The following is a 12,584-nucleotide window of genomic DNA, read 5'->3' as shown; positions in this document are numbered from 1 at the left end:
CAGGGACTCCCAGAGCCACTGTCTTCAGCCGAATGTGTCACTTTGATGTCAGGACGGGGGTGGGGGGTAATGCAAAGAACTTTGTTGTTTTATTTCAGCTTCTCTTTTTGCTTCAATCGTGTGACATAAATGAAAGGAGCCCTGGCTGGGCGGGGGTTTGACAGAGGAGGAGCCTAGGGCAAAGAGACAGCTGGGAGGATGGGAAAAGGGAAGGGTGTGGTGGCCAGTGAGGACTAAGTCAGTGGTTGTTTCAAAAGACCGAAAGCAAAATAATCGCGCCTGAAACTGACAGAGGCAGTGGGTTTGCAGTGGGGTGGTAGCTGTGTTGGTTCCAGGATGTTAGAGACAAGGTGTGGGAGGGAGTATCGTTCATGGACCCAACACCTGTTGTTGAAAGAGACAAGCTTTTGCGCTCCACAGAGCTCCTCTTCGGGTCCCCAAAGGCCGCCGGCGCAGCTATAAAACCGTAAACACTGGGCAGGCACCCACGGCTGGATTTTCAAGAGTTTGGTGGGTTGGGTTCGGAGTGCTTGGAAATCTAGCCCTTATTTGGGTGCCTAAATAAACTCACAGGACATCGCCACCTGCCTCCCGTCGGCCCACGACGCCAGCCTTCATTGCCTGCATGTTTCATTTTCCAACAAGCACTTCTGGCCTCTCACCCATGCCTCCCCACACGTGTGGGACAAGCTTCCTGTAGAAATGTGCCAAGCCTCCTCCTCCTCTTCCCCCCAACTCTCCTCTGCTGCGATGCTACGAGGAAATGGATAATGGTTAGGCCTCAGCTGACCTGGATTGTCTCATTGGGTATGTCCACACAGCTGGGTCAGTGAACTTGATCTCCTGGGGCTTGGTCTATGGGGCTAAATATTGCAGTGTAGACGTTCAGGCTCGGGCTGGGTTCTGAAATCCCACAAGAGGATGTGACGTACCCAGGTAGAATCCAGACTAATGAGGAGCTGTGTCACTCCTGCCCTCTAACCTGGGGGGCCACTGACTGTGCTTTGCTGCGGTAGCCTCCTGGCTGGACTGCTCTCAAACTGCCTCCAGCATGCAAGTCATTCCCAGCTACGTGTGCGTGTGAGCTGCAGCCAGCCAGCCAGCCTGGGCTCTTACCAGCCTGGGTTATACTGCAGCGTGACCCCAACGTACTCCCAGTCATATCCAGTACTGCCCAGCCATCTCCTGGACAGTACAAGTTTATATAACGCCTGTTATTTCTTTAATAGAAATAACATGCATGTAACTTGCCATCCCACCTGGAGTTTCCCAGGCACTTCCATTGAAACTCACTGGATTAGATACATCAGTGGCACAAGTTTACTAACTACCAAGAGAGAGATTTTACGTGAGTACAAGTCGTGAGGCATACAAGTCAGAAACGGTTATAAAAATCTAGAATTAAAACACTCCTGGTGTCTAACTTAACACACTATGTTAAATTCAAAGCCAAGTTTTCTCACCACATGCTCTCAGCGGTCTGACTTCTTAGGTCAGGATCCTTGCCCCCTCCAACGCTGCTTCCTTTGCCTTCCGGTGCTGTGACTGCAGAAAGAGGGAGCGGTGCCTTGAAGTGTTTACCCCTCCTTTTTAGAGTTTCAGTCCACCTTTGGAAAACCGTTTCCAGCTGGCTCTAGGAGACAAAAGGACTATGGGGAAGGACAGTCCTTGCTGCTTTTTTCTCAGCTGTTTGAGCTTCCTTTGTCTCCCCTTCCTGCTTGATGACTCTGCACACACTGCTTGATTGGAGCCAGACCTGTTCACCAACCTCAGTTTGGAAGGTGAGTTATTAACACCATGCAATGGAATCTTATAACTTCACAGGCACGGTGGTCACACACGTTCTATCAGGACACTAATGACCTGCCAATTAGGAGTTTTAAAATGATCCCTCACAAGGCATAAGGTGTGGACAGAGCGATATCTTCTGTCATATAGGGAGGGGGGCTCAGAGCCTCGGCTCCAGGCCAAACCCTAATGTCTACACTGCAACCTTTGGCCCCACTGATTGGCCCCATAAGCTATGTACAACTGACCTGGGCTCTGAAACTCAATGCCATGGGTTTTCTTCAGTACACCTGTCTGTCTGTCTCCACCTACTGTCACTTGTCTTATACCTACATTGAAAACTCTCTGATGCAGGGACCATTTTTGGTCCTAGAACTGATCGATTTGGCCTTGGGACGGTCACTACAATGCTCTGTGCCTCAGTTTCCTCATTCAAAAGCATTGTCTGTTCCATATGAAGCCAGGACCCTGTTCAGCCTAGATGGATGAATGGGGAGCACAGGACCCAGTTTCTCCTCCCCTACACCCACTCTGCCATGGTGTAAATGAGTGCAGGGGGGAGGGATGGAGAATCAGGTCTCTGTCATTGCCATATGCAGCCAGACCCTACACAACCTATAGGAGCCATGACTATGACCCTATGGAATTTTAATCCCTGAAAGGGAAGGGGCCAGTGGGTCTTGGAAATCCAACCCTGCTCTTTCTGGTGCTGCCAGTTCTAACGCCCAGTCTAGACATGTGGTCCAGCGGGAAGCCCCAAGTCCCACTCCACGCAGCCAGCCTGGCTCATTAAATGCTTCACAGGTGTGGCCAGCTGGCTAGAGGCAGCCAAGGCCCAGGCGGCCATTCCAGCACAGGGCCATCTCCCCAGCCAGCTTGGCTCTGGCGTTACACAGGCTGCTCCTTCTGCTTTGCACCTGGGCATGGCGGGAACCTGCCTGAGAAACCAACGCGCTCCACTCTGGGGATGTTGGATGATACAGGGCTGAGGCCTGGGTGAAATAAGCCAGCCGGAGGCGAACAGCAAAGACGTGAGAGCCAAAGGAAAAAGCCAAGTGGAGGAGGGAGATGCCCCTGGAGCTGGCAACAGCAGGGCTATGTTAACGTGCTGGGTTGTGTGCAGGGGCACTGCAGTCCCCTGCCAGATGCTGTGCCAGCCTGGCTCATGTGGGTATGTCTGCAAAACCTTCTACTGGGTGACAGCGCTAGCTTGCTGCCCTAAGAGACTCTGTCTCCTTTAGCTTGGGCAGAGGAAGAGTTTCTGGAGCAGAAGGTTGTTGATTCCAGCCCTGCTCAGGATTAGCTGGTGTCTGTATGTGCACAGTGCAGGGAATTGCTATTCCTGGGAGAATACCACACCTCCATGCTGGGCTTGGCAAGGGCCGTTACAAATGCACTGGCAGCTCTGCAGCCGGCAGGGATCTGGTGCCCCCTCACAAGGAGCCACATCTCCATTCCCTACCAGCAGATACTGCGGCAGCCAAGGGGAAGGCGGAGCGGGAGGTGGGGGTGGGAGTGGACAGGGCTGCCCCTTGCCATTAGTTCAGCACGCTCCTGCCCTCGGGGATGGTGGGAAGCATCCATCTTATGGCTAGCACACACCCTGCACTATCGCGTCTCCATTGCAGGGGACGTGTGCTCTTGACCCTTTCACAGCAGATCCCCTGCCCTCCCACCCCGCCGCACATACCGAGTCTTCAAGGGGCCCAGCAGACACTGCCGGCCATCTGGAGATTACTGGGGTTTTGCAGCCAACAGTGGGGAAAAAATACACATACACCCCTCACTGAAACCCCTGCTGGCTCCACACAGCCCCCCACCCTCCCTCCTGCAGACAGGGAACCCAGCCCCTGGCTTCCGGCTCCTGCTAATACTGGCTCTTCCCTGACAAGAGCCCTGCTCATGCCCTGTCCAGGCTCTGGGCTCAGATGTCACTTCGACGACAGCAAATCCACTTGGGGCAAGCTGGGTGAGACCCAGCACTGACGGTGCTCATGTGCGGGTGCTCCCACTCGTTCCCCAGCCCCTCTGGGGTGTAGCCAGAGGCCATGCTGCCTGAAGCGGGTAGCTGGGTCTAAAGGGTCAGTTGGGAACCCTGCTGGGATCGTGCAAGCAAAAGCAATAGCTCCCCCCGACCCCTCAAAAACCCCTTAGGAACTGCAGCAGTCAGATCCTGTGGTCTGGAAGTTGTTTCCACCCTCTGGTGGCTAAGCAGGGCTATGCACAAGCAGTGCTGGGAGTCGGTGCTCCCTTCCATCTGCTCCTGACAGGCCCTCAGCTTGCTTCTGCCGTAGGACGAGGTCCAGCTCTGGGTGGGAAAGTCCTTTCCTGTGCTCCAAGTGAGGCCGCATGCCTCTGTCCTCCCTGCCTCCCTGCACAGCAGTGTCTGATGAGACCGGCTCAGACTTGGGGGTTTGTTTGGCTTTGCAACGTCAAAATGGGCTCAAGGCACAGAATTCAGGGGCAGGTTTGGACTCAGAGAGCTGCCCGAGCGAAGGGGGTCTTGGTTCCTGGCTGTGTGCTGGGGTGTGTGTGTGTGCTGGGGAGGTGCATGTGCTGGGGAGGTGCTGGAGGGGTCCTTCCATCTCTCCACGTGCCCCTGGCAGCGAGTGGGCAGCTGGCATGCGGCGGCTGCTCCTTACACCGTGCACACCCACCTCGTGCGCTCACCTTGGGCTCCCACCTGTTGTCTCTCACTCAAAATGCAGATTGTGGGCGTTTCTGGGCAGGGATGGGGCTCCCTGGGGCCCTGAGCCTGGATTCACACCGCAAAGCACTGCCCCAGTACCAGTCTCCCAGGATCGCTCTCTGCTCTAACACAGACAGCAGCACTGCTGCAGTTTGAGCCCAGAGGCCCTTGCTGGCCCCTGCCATCCAGCCAAGGCACTGGCCAGGTCGGGGAGAACAGCCTGGAGGAGGAGGAAGCTCAGTAAATCCATGGTCACTTTTTGCACCTACACAACTGATGTGTACACCTGTGGCACAGGGATAACAGCCCACCCCGCCCCCTCGGCGGTGCGAATAGCTGCAGTGTTAATGAGAAATAGGTAGCAGGTGGACTGTGAAGAATAAATCACTCCAGGCAAAAGTCCCTTACTTTTTGGTTTGGCTGGTGTTACAGGCTGGGGAGATGAAAGGTGTGCAGCTGCTTGAATGAGGGGCCAGATCCTGGTGGAAGCTTCAGCAGCATAAATCTGGAGGAAGCCAATTAAGCTAAGCAGATAGACCCATTGGAACAGAGCAGAGGTTGGTCCACTGGCTCTTGCAGCCTCCCAGAAATGGGCTGAGATCAGCATGGGTCTGGCTTGTGTTCCGAGGCCGCGCACTGGGCAAGGGGGGGGATTCTAAGCAGGATGCTAAGCAGGACTGGCTTGGGCTGCCTGGGGTCTCAGCATTGCTGCTAACAATCTGGGAGGCCCGGCGGATGTTGAAAGCCAGCAAGGGAATAGAAATCCCGTGAAGGCTGCTCGAGGTGACAGATGGGAGCAGGGAGCGCAAGCGAGGATCATGTGGAAACCTGCAGCCGAATGCGTCTGGAGGGAGAGGCCTGGGGCAGGGCTGAAGGAGACCAGGGTAGGACTGAGAACTTGCAACACAGTGAGTGGGGGGCTGGATCGGGCAATATGGGCCCTATTCATCACTGGAGGTGGGTGTGATTGTGAAAGGCTGCCCTCCGGATTTCACTAGCGTAAGCAGCTGGCCAATGACCTGGAGGAACACCCAAAATCATCACTGGTAAAGTTTGCAGATGACCCAAAAATTGAGGGCATGGTAAACAATGAAGCGGGCAGGTCACGGATTGATTTAGTGTGAACTAGATCCCTTGATAAAGGGGGTGCAAGTAAACAAGATGCATTTGAATACGACTGGATGTAAATATATATGTCGAGGAGCAAAGAGCATTGGGCATGTTTACAGGAGGGGGGACTGTGCCCCAGGAAGTGGTGCCTCTGAAAACGATTGGAAGGGGGTGGGAAAATCCGCAGATCGGGAGCTCCCAGGGTGGCGCTGTGGCCCAAAGAGCTGATGCCATCCTGAGATGCATAAATAGGAGAATCTTGAGCAGCAGCAGAGAGGTGGTTTTACCTCAGTGTTTGGCCCCGGTGCGACTGCTGCAGGAATCCTGGGTCCTGTTCTGGTGCCCACAACGCAGGAAGGATGTTGATAAACTGGAGCGGGTCAGAGAAGAGCCGTGAGGATGATTAGAGGGTTAGAAAACCTGCTGTATAGCGAGAATCTGTTGAGCTTAGCAAAGAGAAGGCTACAGGGTGGCTTGATCCCAGTCCGTACAAATATTTAATAACGGGCTCTTTGATCCAGCAGCCGGGGCTAGCTCGCTCCAATGGCTGGAAGTGGCAGCTAGACGGATTCCAATGGGATCCAAGGTGTGAATTCTTCAGTGAGGGTAATGAGCTACTGGAACAAATGACCCAGGGGCTGGCGGGTTCTCCCTCACTGGCAACGCTGCAATCCAGACTGGCTGTTTGTCTAGCAGCTCTGCTCTGGGAAGGGTCTGGGGGCTGTTCTCCGGCCCGGGCGATCCGGGGATCAGACCCTTCTGGCCTTGCAGGGGGTGAACGCAGGATCTCCTCAGCCTTTGCCATCTCTTGCTCCCCTTTCTCCTCCAGCTGCCCCCACTCACCTGAGCCCCAGCCCCCCCATCTCCCACGTGCCCAAAGCAGCCGGCTTCCAAACACCCAGGGAGCAGATGGTTTCCATGGCAACAGGCCAAATGACGCATTCCCAGCACTGCCAGCCCCTCTCCCCTCAGGGGAACCTGCCACCGGGCTCTGACAGAGAGGGGGAGGGGGCGGTGATTGGCACCTGCCTTGGTGAGGGGGGTGGCAGGGTCCAGGTGCTGGCACAGAAGGGGGCTGAGAGCGTGCACAGCTGTGACACCGTGTCACACACACACACAGGGACACGCACATGCACACAGGGGTGCACGCACATGCATTCACATGCACGCATGGACAGGTGCGCGCGCGCACACACACACACGCCCTCCTATGCATGCACACCTGCTTGTGGCTATTCACTCCCCCATCACACCCCCTTCCCCTCTCATCCTGCCCTGTTCTGGCCCATGCACCTCGCCTGCCCTGTTCACCGCACACAGGGGTTGTTGTGTGGGCAAATCACTTCCTCTCTCTCCCCCACACCCTGTGTCTCTCTCATCTGCTGTGGGTTTGTCTAGGACAGGGGATTCAATCTGGGCTCAGCCAGAGGGTGGATTCACACAGCTGCCCTGGGAACTATGCCGGGATAGCCACGCTGGCCAGTCCAGGGCAGGGATGGTCTCTCCCTGTGTGTCTGAGCAGCGCCTGGCACCCTGGGCCCTGAGCTCAGCTGGGGTCTCCAGAAACATGAATAAATAACACTGCTCTGCCCCTGGGGGTTTCTAAGGCCCCATCACCTCAGTATTGACCCCCACCCCCTGGCTTGCCCTACAGACACCACCCCCATACACTGTCCCCCAGAAGGGCATATTGCACCCCACTCTCAGACACATCACACACCCCTCCAGCTAGCAATACGAGAGGTCTAGGTGTGCCCCCGCCCTGGCTGAGCCCCAGCGCTAGGCTGATGTGTGTGGGGGGGTGCAGTGCAAGGCATCCATTTCCTGGGTGTCGTGCTAGCAGGTTTCCAAAGCTGGTGCCTGCAGAGGGAGAACATCACTTCATGCTGGGAGGGAGACACATACCCTGGGCACCATGTGCCATCCTGGATCAGGATCCCTGCCCAGCCAGGGCGAGGGGACAGGTGAGCTCCTCACCCACATCACCCAAGAGCTGGCCTCTGCCTCCTAGATTCCCAGCGGGTGCCAGGTGCTGTTGCAGGCTCCAGGGTCCTGTGCACATTCCCAGCCCAGGCTCCTACAAGAACACACACACCACAGCAGCATGTGCACGCGCGCGCGCGCACACACACACACACACACACACACACACACACACTTTCTCTCTCTCTCTCTCTCAAATGCATCTGAGCCCCTCAGACACACCTGCTCTGTGTCTCTCTCACACCTGCCCTGCCTCTGCCTGGACAAGGGCCCTTGCTGAGCAGCGCACCGGTGCCTGGTTGTGACCCCTCCTGCTCCCTGCCCCAGCGCCCCCACTTTGGAGCTCAGGGCCTGCTGGGGTGAGTCTAGGGCTGACGAGCACCGCGGTGTTGGGCTCCCCACCAACCTGCCTCTATAGCCGCGTCACTCACCGTGCTGTGGATTCCAGGTCCCAGCCGCTCCGTATCTGCAGAAACTCAGAGAACGGAGAAGGAGGGGCCCATATGGGAACAGTGCCCATGACACTGCTCTGGTGGGCCCATTGTTGGCGGGGTAAGAATGCAGGAGCCTCTGTGTCCCACAGGGGTGGGAGCCTATGGCTGAGGGGCCTCTCTTGCCTAGATAAAGAAAGCAGCCCCCCCCCTCCACCCACAGAAATTCCCCTCCCACTTTCTTATCGCTTTATCCCCAATGCCACCTGGAATCAGCCCGCTCCCCCGGAGGCTCCAGGTGGTAAAATGTGGCTTGGGCTGGCTCTTTAATAAAGGAGCAAGGTGTTGTAACCCCCCGCCCCCCACCGTGGGTGGAGCCCCATGCCAGCAGGTAGAGGAGAGGGACAGCTGCCGAAGGGGAGGTCCACTTAGGAGTCCAGTCTTGCTCCTTCCTTCACCTGGGCTGATGGGTGGGGCTCTGGAGGTGGTTGGTGGCAGGGCAGTGGCTCCAGGCCCCAAGTGACTGGCCAGCTGGGAGGCTGCTCTTACAGGTGGCCCGTGTGGAAGCTGGGGCTTGGCACTGGGCTGAAGAGGTGGCCCTGTCCATTGACCCTGAGCCAGGCCACGTGGCCCTAGGGCAACCCCGTGCTGGTGCATTCCAGCTGCCAGTTCATAAGCGGAACGGACCAGGCATCACACTGGGTCCTCCATGGTGTGTGGGGGGAAGTCTAGGGCAGGCACCGCCCACCTTGGGCAAAGGATGCAGCCTTTAACCCCAGGTGAAGCACTCCTTCAGGGGCCTGTTGGCAGGGGAGGGATTCTGGGAAGGTTGCCACGGAGCCCTTGTTTAGAAGGGAGAGGGTTGGAAGCTGACTACAAGGTTGGCACGGCAGCCCTCACCCAGGGGAGATGGGAAGTGACACAACTGGGCAAGGCAGAGCCAAAGGTCTTGTTGCAAAGACCCTTGGTCCAGGAGTGACCGACCCAGACCAATGAGGAATCAAGCTCCAGACACTTCCACCTGGGGAGATCAGATATTCCCAGCCAGGCCATGCTATAAGCCATTGATCACACCAACCATGAGGGAATGCAGGAGTAATTTATTTATTTCAGGAAGACTAGTTCTAGAATAAAGGCTACATTGTAATATCATCTTGTTCCTTTCTTTCTTTGTTCGGTTTGTTTTAAAAAGCCAGTAATGCATGGGAGCTAGTTACTGATCTCATGCTGGCGTCAGGGGGGTCTAGGCAGGACTGGTATTTACAATGCAAGATACGAGAGTTGAGTTTCAAAGCACCATACAATATTCAAGACGCCAGTCTCTTAGCTGGGAGTAAGTTATCTTCAATATCATATGACCGGGCGAGATACACATGTAAACAAAAATCTTGCTCCTCGTTATTATTATTACTGGGCCTCGTTTCAAGGTGATGTGGATGGGTCAGTGCCTCGACAAAACTCCTGGGGCCCTGGCCCACAGCCAGTCCCCCCGGCCGTGCCTTGCTTTCGATACACAGCCTGGCATCTCCGGGGGTAACAGGCTAATGGGGCGATTGCAAGCCTGGCTCCCCCCGTCCGAGACATGGGCTGAGCACGGCTATGCTGAGGGGGGCTTCACTTGAGTCAGAGCCGAGTTCCTCGCGGGGGGCCTCAGCCAGCTCCACTTAGTGCCAAGGGGAAAGGTTCCCACTGAGCCGGGGGAGGCTGCTCTTCCTGACGGATCGGCCCCGCTAGCCGAGCAGACCGCGTGCTCAGATTCCGCCAGGGGATGCAGGAGGGATTTGGGCTTGGCAACCCACCCCGCACCCCCAGTGGCACCAGCACGCCCACCCGGGGCCAGGGATAGCTGAGGCTCCTCCTCGTTAACTCGCAGCACAGCGGCTGCCCCCTGGACCCCCAGCCAGGGAGAGGAACGAGCTGCTGGCGAACCCCAATGCAGAGAGACTCCTCCTACCTGCTAGCGGACAAGCTGCCCTAGCGGTGAGGAGGCCCCCAGCGCCCCCTAGGGGACGGGTTTGGGTGAGCAGAACGTCCCTTCCCTGGTGCAGAGTCGGGAGGGGACCGCCTGGCTAAGCCACCCAAGGAGCAAGCAAAGCAGGGAACACAGCTAGTGCCTGGAGGGATTCCAGCTGCTTCCTGCTGAGTCCTCCTTGGGCCGAAGGGAGCCCCCAGATTCTGCCCTGCCTGATGGAGCGAGGGGCTGGGAGGGGGTTCAGACAGAGCCCTCCCCTCTTCCTCCTCCAGCTGCACACCCAACACAACCCTGCCCTCTCTGTGATCTGACCCACCCTCTTATTAGGCATTTTTGTGGCTGTCTTTGAGTATTCAGGGCTGGAGCGGGTCAGATCCCCCCCCGGCGTAAAGCGACGCAGCCCCTATTGACGTCCGTGGGGATTTACTCCCGCTCGGGGAGATGAGCCTGGAATGGGCTGCCCCGCACAGATTTGCAGCCCAACTCTGCAGAGTCAAATCCTGCCCCCACTGGAGCATGGAGTAAAGTCTGGTCAGAACTTCTCCCCTTCGTGTGCTGCTTTGGACTCTGACTCGCCTGGGGTTTGCCAGTCTCCAGGCAGAGCTGCCCCCACCCCCCCGTGACGCTTCCTTCACCGGCTCCATCCATGTGGTCGTGGTGATGTCCAGTGGCACCCGTCACCATGGCATCAAGCCACCAGCAGGCTACTCCAGCAAGGCAGCTGGGGGAGGGGTGAAGGGAGAGGCCATTGGGCCCAGTTCCAGATCTGCCTTGTCTGCAAGACTGCCAAGAGTCCAGCAGGCAGCACGTGCATCAGGCACGGCCTCACTCCCCGGGGCCCAGCAGTGCAAACCCAGGGGCGCCCCCATCAGTGCTCACCGCCGTTGTGCTAGGTCAGGGCTCCCGAGGAGCCCCACACATTGTGCTTCGGCCGGCAGCTTCCGGGCTGCGAAGGATTAAAGAGTCAAGGGGGCTGGTGAGTGGCAGACTGAGCTCAAGGGGCTCCTGCCGCAGAGAGGGGCCCAGGCTGCAGAGGTTGTGGGTCAGCCTATTACAACCACAGGGGCTGGGTGCAGGGTTTGGGTCCAGCTGGGATGTGCCTGGGGTCACCCCACTTGGCACGGCTACCCGAGCATCTGCAGCCGTCAGCCCTGGGGCCCAAAGGGCAATTCCCTAGGGAGTGTAGGGATAAAATACCCCCGCCATGGCTGCCCCCTGCGTCAGTACTGGCACTGCCAGCTGCAGTGCTTGGGGCTGCCCCTGAAGCAGACCGGCGGGGGTGGGGCACACGGCTGCTGTGCATTGGCAGAGAGGGAGGGTGGTCCTGGGAGAGCAGGGAGGAGGGTCTTTCTAAGCTGGAGCACACCCTGTGCCATCCGTCGCCGCTGGCTCGCTCATTCTGGTATGAGGGTTGAAGTGCAAAGGTTTCCCCTCCCCTTGGCTCCTGATTCAGATGTCACAGAGCTGGACCATGGCCCTCTGCAGAGTCTGTGGCTGCTGGGGGAGCAAGGCTAGGAAGCAGCTCAGGATTCAGACATCTCTAGCTGGAGAGATCCAGCCAGATTTGCAAAGCAGGCCCCTAGTCCACGTGCAAAAACAGGGCACTGTGCGTGCAAAAGGGGAAGTGGGGAAACTGTGTGTGCGCAGAACAGGCATTAGTGCAAGCACCAACGGGCAATCAAGCCTGTGGGTGCCCAGTTTTTGCGTGCATATGCTTGTCTTGCACCCCCACCTATTATGCGTGCATTATAGCCTGTTTTGCACCACCACTACCAGCTGTTGTGCACCAAGGGCTGCCTGCTTGCACCCGGAAATACACTGTTTGCACAGACAGTGGTGCTAGGGGCAGATGTTTGCACAGACAGTGGTGCTAGGGGCAGATGTTCCAAAGGCAGCGCCCAGTGACACTTTCCAAAGATTCTTACCAAACCTAGCACTGACATGCATGCCCCGGCCCAGCCTACCTGCCACGCATAGCCTGGCCTGGCCCATCAGTTTGCCCCTCATCCCTCAATGCCCTGAAAATCCCACCAGCTCCACACTGCGTCCAAAACACCATCAAGGTACTGGCGCTCACCCCTCGTCCTTCACCTCTAGCCCTTTCGCCGTCACTGCTGGCTAGGTATGTGCTATTCTTTTCGTCACCTCTGCACTACCGACCTCTCATGCTGCGCTGGTGCCACTTGGCATTTTAGCAACAACAAAAGAAAAAGGCAAATCCTGGGGGCAAATCTGGACACCCTGCCCTCATCCCACCTCACAGCTGCCTCAGCGTAAATAACTCCCTTCCAGCTGGGTTCTGTCTCGTCTCGCTGCTCTCCCATTCCTGGCCACTCCTCCTAGGCCAGTGTCTCATTCTCTTTAACTTGGCCATGGCCAGCTAAAAACCTCCTTGGGCTGAGTAAATGCATTTTGGTTTTCAGTATCTCCCACTGTTCAAATACCCAGGGAATTCGACAATGTAGAGACCCCTCCTTTGAGTGCCACTGCCCAGTGGGGTATCGTACCCGCCCCAGCTGTCCTTGTCGGCTTCCAGGTCCTTGTGCAGATCCTCATTGATTAACCAGCGTCTCTTGGAACTTGGGCAAACAACCTGAAAGCGTCCCCATCC

The sequence above is a fragment of the Gopherus flavomarginatus genome, chromosome 24 (assembly GCF_025201925.1).
Source record: "Gopherus flavomarginatus isolate rGopFla2 chromosome 24, rGopFla2.mat.asm, whole genome shotgun sequence".
In the NCBI taxonomy this organism is placed as follows: domain Eukaryota; kingdom Metazoa; phylum Chordata; order Testudines; family Testudinidae; genus Gopherus; species Gopherus flavomarginatus.
The sequence above is the reverse complement of the archived record's forward strand: the minus strand, read 5'-3'. Positions refer to the sequence as shown.